We start from the raw sequence: 7426 nt of genomic DNA on the forward strand, positions 1-7426 counted from the left end.
CACTTGGAATGATTCGGACAGACTCTGGCCCTGGGACAGCACGTGGTTAAAACCAGCACTGTCGTCGGAATTACACCGGAATTGCCAGACCCCTCTGTTGGTGGGGTGTGAGCTCCTTCCAGGAGGTCCTTGGCACTGCGGGGGCACACCTGTCTTCTCTTGATTTGAGCTTCTAGCAGTGAATAATTTGTTCATCCTGACCACTTACTATATTTACCCTGGTATCACATGTTTATGCACTGAAGGTTAAATATGTATTTTGATACATGTTTGTTTATTATGTATGTGCTGGTCTGTAAAATGAGATATTTTCCTGTTTTTGGTATGTATACTAAGTCCCCAGATGAACAGAAAGGCTTCTCTAGAGCCCTTTTACACTGTTGAGTAAATGCAGGTTTGTTGAGATTATCTGACCCAAATAGATCCCGTTGGATCCAAAGAGTGGTGACTGAGTAGCCACGCTGCATGGCTACCAGGACAGGTTTGTCCCTAAAAACGAGAGGAGGTCCTCAGTAAGCATGTGCGGAGCACTGGAATTTCTGTGTTCTCTCTAACGTTGCCTTCACCCGTCCCAAAATGATGCGAAACCAGCATAGTTCAGAAGACAGGCTAGTGGCCTTAACGTTTTCGGTTTGAAGAAAAGGCTGTTTTAACAACTCTCAAATGCCTTTCGAGTCCACAGTTTTCTTCCCCTTGCCTCCGGATTTCAAATCAAACCCAGATTTAAAGAAGTCTTCTTTCCCTACGGACTGGAACTTGTGTGGCCACGTAGTCAAACCCTAACAAAGGCAAGGTTTGTGACGGTAACGCTGATCTAATGGAAACACTAAAGCAAAGAGCCGGCGTGTAGGGCTAACGCGGGGTCGGGAAGGGAGCGGGGCCGTCCGTGAAGAGGTAGTAGTCGACCACCTTCAGCTGCGTGGGCAGGTTTTACGGGTGGCGGTCTGCGCTTTCCATGTTTGGCAAGCGTACTGGAAGAAAGCAAGGTAAATTATTCTTTACAGTTCTGTAGTGGAGAGGATGGTCCCGATTTAGGTTTTGCAAATGAAAATCGCCACAGCCCTCGGGCTTCGTTCTTCGGTTGCGCCATTCCAGACCCCGCGGGCTTGCTGGTAGGAGGTGGAGGGGGAAGAACCACACTTGCTGATGTTTCCTCTGGCAGCTGGTGCTGTGGGCAACTGCTTTGTTCACTTGGGAGTGGGGTTTTGGGTTGTTTTTTTTTTTCCATTTCTTTCAAGCTTCTAATGCAAATCCTCGCTTTGTTTTCCACGTAAAAAAAAATCTGTTGAGCAAAACTATACTCATGTACACTAACGTTAGTAGACTGTATTCTCTGCAAGTACCTCACATGTCTTCTCCTGCCTTGTTCTTTGTAGTATACTTATCCATGTACTCCTAACATTCGTATGTAGTGTGCAACTGTAACGTCATGCTTATGAGAAGGGGTTGGCTGCCTCCAGCCGACATTCATCAGTTCAATAGCAAAACTCTTTAGATAAGTTATTTTGCACTTTCTTATGTATAAAATTGGTAGAAACTTATATTTGCTTTGTATCATTTAAAGACTCCTTTTGTTTCAGTAAATGAACTGTGTATAAAATATTTATGCAGTTAAAACTGTTTTTAGAAAGTATTTTTAATTTCAGCAAGTTTGGTTACTTGTTGCATGACTATTAACACAGCTGACTTTTTGTGTCAGTGCAATGTATATTTTTTTTTGTCCTGTTATTAACTTGTAAGCCCTAGTTAAATGGCCATTTATTTGTACAGCATCAGGAGTAAATTGAAGATAACTGGCTAAGACTGGAGTGTGGAATTTTGTACTATATTGCAGAACCCAATATCTGTTTTTTTGGTGGTTATGTAAAAGGCCTGACGATTTACTATCTAGTGTGCAATCTGTGATATCTGAATGTTCATTGTATATTTGTCTCCAATGCAAAAAGGTAGAGTAACACAATTACAACAATACATGATTAAATGCAATAGTTCAGGTACTGAAGTTTTTTTTTTTTTTTTTCATTTCAAATAAATACCTGCTATTTACCACCAAAAAGCTGTTTTGCATTTGTTGGAAAGGCACAACGTTTGGAGCTGAATAAACGTTTTTAACGTGGGAGTGGTAACTAATGAGCAACGTGTTTCTGTATCATCAGGAGGAGTAAATCCCTATTACTTGTTAGAGTTTTGCTTCCTGGATGTGAGGCCGGGCAGCCGCGACGCCGCGGTGTGAAATCACGTGTCTTTGTTTATTCCTTTTTGCTTCCTAAGTGTCATTGTAGAACATGAAGCCAGCAGAATTTGACGGTGTGTAGAAGAACAGGCTGTACCGATATAGAGAAGGCAGAGAGAAAAGAATGCTTGGAGTCATGCCGGATAAGGACAGTGGAAGAGGAGGAAAAATCCAATTTAAATCTTCCCGGGGGAGAGAATGACTACTAGAGCAGAACTTACCCGGTGAGAAACAGCCTAACGTTCCCAAATGTTGAAATATTTTACTAATTCTTCGATGCGTTTTTATACCCTTTTCTAAGCTGGTCATGCTAAAGAATGTGGGTTTTCATGTTGGCAGTTAATTACATGCCAGCACGGGCAGCTAGCAGGTCTTCTCCAACTAAAAATCAGGCTTTGATTCAGTTGGCCCTACCATGTTTCACCCTCAGTGAGTTCACAGACGACACCACATTGGGTGGGAGTGTCGACCTGCTGGAGGGTAGGAAGGCTTTGCAGAGGGATCTGGACAGGCTGGATGGATGGGCCGAGGCCAATGGGATGAGGTTCAACAAGGCCAAGTGCTGGGTCCTGCCCTTGGGTCACACCAACCCCCTGCGGCGCTACAGGCTTGGGGCAGAGTGGCTGGAGCTGCCTGGCAGAAAAGGACCTGGGGGTGTTGGTGGACTGTGGGCTGAACATGAGCCAGCAGTGTGCCCAGGTGGCCAAGAAGGCCACCAGCATCCTGGCCTGTGTCAGGAACAGCGTGGGGAGTAGGGCTCGGGAGGTGATGGTCCCCCTGTCCTGGGCACTGGTGAGGCCCCACCTCGAGGGCTGTGTCCAGTTTTGGGCCCTTCCCACAAAAAAGACATTGAGGGGCTGGAGCGGGTCCAGAGAAGGGCAACGGAGCTGGTGAGGGGTCTGGAGCACAAGTCTTATGAGGAGAGGCTGAGGGAGCTGGGGCTGTTCAGCCTGGAGAAGAGGAGGCTGAGGGGAGACCTTCTCGCTCTCTACAACTCCCTGAAAGGAGGGTGTAGAGAGGTGGGAGTCGATCTCTTCTCCCAAGTAACAAGTGATAGAACAAGAGGAAATGGCCTCAAGTTGCGCCAGGGGAGGTTCAGATTGGATATTAGGAAAAATTTCTTCACTGAAAGGGTTGTCAAGCATTGGAACAGGCTGCCCAGGGAAGTGGTTGAGTCACGACACCTGGAGGTATTTAAAAGACGGGCAGACATAGAGCTTAGGGACATGGTTTAGTGATGGACTCGGCAGCGTTAGGTTGATGGTTGGACTCCATGATCTTAAAGATCTTTTCAAACCTAAATGATTCTGTGATTCTACATTCCTTGGCTGATGAGCCCCAGAAATGGCATTGCGTTCTTGGAGTTGGACAGTGATTTCTTTGGTTGTAAAAGAAAAGGAACTCCTACTCGTGAATTTAGCTGTGCTTACTGCATTTCACTCCTTCCGTAAAGTCTTTGGGGTTTGTAGTTACATTTAAGTGTGCTCCCAAGCAGCAGTTATAGAATCAATTTTCATGGCTTTCCTAAGCCGTTATATAGCATTGGTAATGTCCACTTCTCACAGGTTCAAGTAGTTCTCGTACAAGGATTTCCATATTTTAAATCTTTTCATGCTCTGGGGAAAAAAAAAAAAAAAGGTTTCAAGAGTTTCAGGGGAATTGCTTGGGGAATTGCAGGGGGGTTACTGTACTTCTCAGCTTACCTGCAGGCACTTGAGAGCTGCAGCCCAGCGCGTTCCCCTGCTGTCACGGAGCGGGTCACAAATGAAGTTCGTCAGAGCGCTTTGAGCCGGTAACCGTGCTGGCTGGGGGGTGTAGGGCCTGGCACCGCTGCCCACTCTTTGCGGGCAGAGATGTCCTCCCAGCAGTAGCTCCGGGCAGCCCTGTGCAGCTGGATCGCTCAGCGTGCAGTGTTTCAGTATTTCAACCTCATTTTCCCACAGGCAAAAAAAAAAAAAAAAGTTAGCCACCTTTTTTTTTTTTTTTTTCTTTCTTTCTTTCTTTCTTTCTTTCTTTCCTCTGTGCCGTATTAAGTCAGTGAACTTGTGCTTGACTTGGTGTCCAGCGTCTGGAAGGACGCAAAGGTCTCACAGTGAGCGTCACATCCTGCTTCCAGAGTGCCCGGCAGCGCCTCGTCTCCACGGCTGGTGAAGTCTGCTGGAGGGACCCGCTCAGCTCTGGGAAGGTGAGCCAGCATCAGGGGGTGGGTGGTCTCGTGGCTCTCATGTGCACATTCCCCTCTCTGCCTCTGCCAGCCTGTGGTCTGTCCCAAGAACTCCCTTCCACGGGTCTCCGAGAAGCTTGCCTTGGTGAAACAAAGAGAAATAAAATTGCCCTTTGAGTTTTCCGAGCGGATTGTGGAGCCAGAGGCTGAGTGAACAAGTTAGAGAACAAGTCGTACGAGGAGAGGCTGAGGGAACTGGGCATGTTTAGTTTGGAGAAGAGGAGGCTGAGGGGAGACCTCCTTGCCCTCTACAACTCCCTGAAAGGAGGGTGTAGAGAGGTGGGTGTTGGCCTCTTCTCCCAAGGGAATAATGACAGGAGCAGAGGAAATGGTCTGAAGTTGGGGCAGGGGAGGTTTACATTAGATATCAGGAAGAATGACTTTCCTGAGAGGGTGGTCAGGCCCTGGAACAGCCTGCCCAGGGAGGTGGTGGAGTCACCATCCCTGGAGGGATTTAAGAAGCGTGTGGATGTGGCACTTCAGGGCATGCTCTAGTGCCCGAGATTGTTGGGTCGGGGGTTTTGTTTTGTGTTTGGTAATTATTTTGTGTGTGTGTGTGTGTGGTTGGACTCAATGATCTCAAAGGTCCCTTTCACCATGAAGATTCTGTGGTTCTGTGAGTGCTGTGTCCAGACCCCGCAGGCAGAGCTGTGCCGCTGCCTCCGGTGTCCCTCGGACAGGGTTTGGAGGGTGGAGGCACCAGGAGAAGCGTGGGGAAGCAGCGGGGGCCACGGTCCTGGCAGACCTTTTGATTGGGAAAATCAGTGCCACCCCTGCCCCATGGAGCACGGGCTTCTGTGTTGACATTAAGACAGCGCAATTTAAGAGTCCCTGTTGCAAATCAGGTGTTGGGAGAGATTGTTTCTGTTGGGGGAGGCAAACAAAAGGAGGATTAATTAGGAAAAACCGTAGCCTTTTGTGAGGTCCCTCAACTAAACCCAGGTCAGGGAGAATGAAAAATGGTGTCCGGTGAAACTCACAGCAGCTCAGATGTCAGCGTTGGAGCCGTAAAATCCCCAGCAGGTATCAGGCGAGCCAGCAGCCAGTTTTGGAGCCAGACAAGGCAGAGGGTGAGCGACAGGGCAGCTCGCTGCAAGTGCACCAGCCTTTAACTCTAGCTCCACCACAGATCCTGCCAGGCAGAAGCACCTCCCGAGGCCAGGTATTTGATTTAGCAGCAAAAACAAACGGCCAGGCTTCCAGCACATCCCTTGGGTGTCCCTGTTGTCTGTCCCTGTAGCTGTATGGTTTTGGGGTGGGGGGCAGGAAGGAGCTATTAGGAACTAATTAATGTGGCATTTCATTCTACACCATAGCCCAGTCCGTTGTTACCAAATTTGTGGCCAATGTGCTGTGACCAAATTGTCTCTCATCACAGTCGTGAGGACTTTGGCAGTTCACGGAATCAGGGAATTGTCAGAGTTGGAAGGGACCTCTAGAGATCATCCAGTCCAACTCCCCTGCTAAAGCAGGGTTGCCCAGAGCACATCACTCAGGACTGCATCCAGGCGGGGCTTGAAGATCTCCAGGGAAGGGGATTCCACGACCTCCCTGGGCAGCCTGTTCCAGGGCTCTGGCACCCTCAAAGGGAAGAAGTTTCTCCTCATATTTGAATGGAACTTCCCATGTTCCAGCTTGTGCCCGTTGCCCCTCGTCCTGTCACTGGGAACCACTGAAAAGAGTCCGGCTCCATCCTCCTTCAACCCACCCTTTAGGTACTTGTAAACATAGATGAGGTCTCCCCTCAGCCTTCTCTTCTCCAGTTTGGGAGGGTGAGGTTTGGAGCCTGTTTCCTCAGCGTAAGGTGGTTTGTGCTGTACACCGTTGTAAAAAAAAAAAAATGCACATGCGTTTTTAAAGACTCGGCAGAACTCGCCTGTCTCCGTGTCAGGACACGGTGAGGATTCACTGGTGAGGTGGGTGAGGACAGAAACGGGACTGATGCCATGGGCAGCCACGTCGTGCCCGTTGCATCGGGCGTGTGGCTGGCCCCAAAGAAGGGGAATTTGTAAGAAATGGGACCAAAACTTGACGGTGGCCGCTGGTGAGCGTAAGCCAAATCGTGCCTCCTCCAGCAGCCCCTGGCACGCTGCCCCGTGCTGTGGGGCGGGCAGGCCAGCAGGAAATGGGACATGTTTTTTCTAAGTGTGGACATCATTTTTTGCTGGTAGGGGAAGGACCACAAAATGCCATGACCACATTAGATAAATAGATGGTAAAACAAGGCTGCCGAGAGCCGGTGGTAGCTCAAATCCAGCCAGTTTTCCAGGTGCTGGGGCTTTGGTTGTTCCACCAGCACCTTCCCTGGGAGGAGGAACTGCTCCCTCCCCTGCAGCCTGTGCCGCCTGCTCTGCTCCGCTGGGCAGAGCTGCAGGGGGGGTTACAGCGCTCAGCAAGAGCAAAGACCACCTTCAGGGTGAGAGTGTGTTACAAGTGTAGATAGCCATGTATGGTTTGTGCGTGTGTGCGCACGCAAAGCAAGGTTCTTAGGCAACAGGAGTGATGAAAACTGTGTCATCGGCCACGACCCCCGCACGGCGCAGGATTAGGCTGGGGGGGGTGTGTGGTGTTGGCACAAGCTGCCCTCAGCTCCAGGAAAGGCTTCCAGCCCTTCCCAGGGAGCAGCCTCGGCGAGCAAGGACTGCCTTTCCCAAAGCGTGGCTGCTCTCCCAAGACCATCCTGATGATGTCGGGGCAGGGAACCACCATGGTGCTGGTGGGACTCGGCCACCTTCCCCTCCCCTCCCGCAGACGTGCAGGAACCAGCAGGTCACAGGACAAATGCTCCAATTGCAGAGTCACCTGGGAGCCATTTCCCAACGACCGTGAAGGGACAAAGCTGTCCCCAGCGATTTCTCAACACCCTACCCAAGCTCTTACAATTGAGCCACCTGAGCAGTGATTACGATACGCTCCCCACCATGGGATATAGGCGTATCTACAAGAGCTGATTGGCTCCCAGCTGAGCC

Source organism: Numenius arquata, chromosome 10 (genome assembly GCF_964106895.1).
Source record: "Numenius arquata chromosome 10, bNumArq3.hap1.1, whole genome shotgun sequence".
Lineage (NCBI taxonomy): Eukaryota > Metazoa > Chordata > Aves > Charadriiformes > Scolopacidae > Numenius > Numenius arquata.